The 2,001-nt window shown below is 63.5% G+C and overlaps 1 pseudogene; it reads right to left on the reverse strand.

Annotated features, from left to right (window-relative positions):
- Positions 1-1,042: 1,042 nt before the first annotated feature.
- On the reverse strand, positions 1,043-1,746 carry LOC144251795 (ankyrin repeat domain-containing protein 33B pseudogene; annotated as a pseudogene).
- Positions 1,747-2,001: the final 255 nt, after the last annotated feature.

The raw sequence follows: 2,001 nt of genomic DNA on the forward strand, positions 1-2,001 counted from the left end.
AAGTAGAGCCAGAAAAACTGCCACCTGAGCCTCAGGAGGGACTCACAGCTACCTGGAGCAGAAGGGGCAAGCTTCAGCATCCCCCTCCAGTGCCAAACAATGACGCAACTACAGGCTACTGGGGTGGTGCTGGCCTTGGGAACCCACCTTGGGTCCCCTCCTTAGTTCTCCCTGCCTGACAACTGTGGTGTCAAATCAGCACAAACAAAAGTGACACTCGCTGCTTCCCATGTTTGTAAAGCCCACCCAGACTACAAAGGGGCCAACCACCTTGCACCCTGTGCCCCAACATAGGCCAAAGAAACGGTCACCTGGGTCCCAAAATCAAATCGAATATTTTCTGTCAGTTGCAGGCTCCCAGAGGCACCTGCACCCGTGCTTTGCTAGTCTGGGGATATGAAAATCAGGTGAGAACACACTGCTATTTGTCCACCCAGCAGAGGTTAATGGGGACATGACCAGCATGGTCACCCTGCAGTTTCTCTGTGGAAGTGTTGGGTGGCTTCTGTTCCACAGCCAGCCCTTCTCCTGTCGTCTCAAGCCAACTTTTTTCTAAACATTTGTGGATTTCAACACCTTGGCATAATTAACGGGTCCTCTGTGCCTCCTTCCCTCCAACCCCACCTGCCCGACCCAGGTGTGTGTGGCTGTTCCCCTAGGGCCCTGTCTGGCCGGAAGTGGGGGCTGCTGGGCCTTGGCTCCTGGCGGTGACCAGGCAACAGATCATACTGGCTGGGGGCTGCGCGGGCCACTAGGAACAGCGGTAGGGACGAATAGTATGTCTGTGTAAAGAAAGGAACTGTCACTTCCAAATCCTGCTGGCCCCGGGAGGAACGGACCTGAGAACAGAGTTTTGGGGCAAGACCAGCGAGAGGGCAGAGAGGGCAAACGGGGCGCTGGTCAGGAAGGGTTGTCCCCTGCAGGCGAGGGCTCAGGGTCGCCTACCAGGTTCCCGAGGAAAGGTAGTGATCAGATGGGGAAAAGGCTGAAGAGGCCCCACAAGAGTCAACTCAAGATTCCAGCGCCGGCCTCCAGGGCCAGTTCAGGGAGCACGGGGCGGTGTCGGGCGGTGGATGCCCTGGGAAGCGGGGTGACAGCGTCTCCCGTCGCCAGGCTCTTTCGGCAGAGCGAACCCGCCCAGCACCAGCCCCGAGCGCGGACAGAGAGCAAAAGGCGCTCTGGCCGGGGTAACCGCGGGGCCGGCCTGGGCCTGGATCTGGGGAGTGCCGGGGCGAAAGAGGGTACCGAGCGAAGAGAGCACAGCCCTGCGGGGACGCCCGCTTACCCGGCCGTTGCGGTCGGTCTCCTGCGCCTCCTCGACGCGGGCCCCGCCGCACCAGCGCCTGCAGCAGCCCCACGTCGTTGGCGCAGGCGGCGCGCAGGAAGGTGGCCGCCTCTGGGAAGCCCTCTGAGACGCTGTCCGAGCTCACCTCGCTACACTCGTCCTCGCCTTCAGGAGGGTAGAAGGAATCGTCCGAAGCGATGCTGCGGGTGTCGGCCAGACTCGAGAAGTCTTCGTATTCCTTGTAGTCCGCTGGGTCGTCCCGGGTCTCCGCGCCCCGGGGTGCCGTCGGCGGCTGCGAGGACAAGCATCGCGCCCCACCGCCCTCCGGCCCGGCCCTGCCAGCAGCACCGTGCTGGCGGCCGGGGCGCGGGCCGGGGGTCCCCGCGCTGGCAGGAAAACGAGGACGCGGGACGCGTACCGAGGTCACCGTTCCTCGCCCCGTGCGTCCCCAGAAAAGCCATGGCCCGAGCACTCCAGCCCGGCGGAAATCAGCGCCATGCGGCTGCGCTCAGGAGAAGTCACAGAAGACTGGAGAAAAGCCCCCGGGGGTGGGAGGAGCAGAGGGGGTTTCTGAGCGCGGCTCAGGCGGCTGCGGGCGGGGGGGGGGGGGGGGGGCGGGGCGCGTCCCTGTCAAGAGTTCAGAGCGAAGCCCAGGCCTCGCAGGACCCAGCGGCTTTGCCTGGAGACGAGAAAGGCAGGCGCGGGAGAATCAGAAG

The sequence above is a fragment of the Urocitellus parryii genome, unplaced genomic scaffold (assembly GCF_045843805.1).
Source record: "Urocitellus parryii isolate mUroPar1 unplaced genomic scaffold, mUroPar1.hap1 Scaffold_218, whole genome shotgun sequence".
Classification (NCBI taxonomy): domain Eukaryota; kingdom Metazoa; phylum Chordata; class Mammalia; order Rodentia; family Sciuridae; genus Urocitellus; species Urocitellus parryii.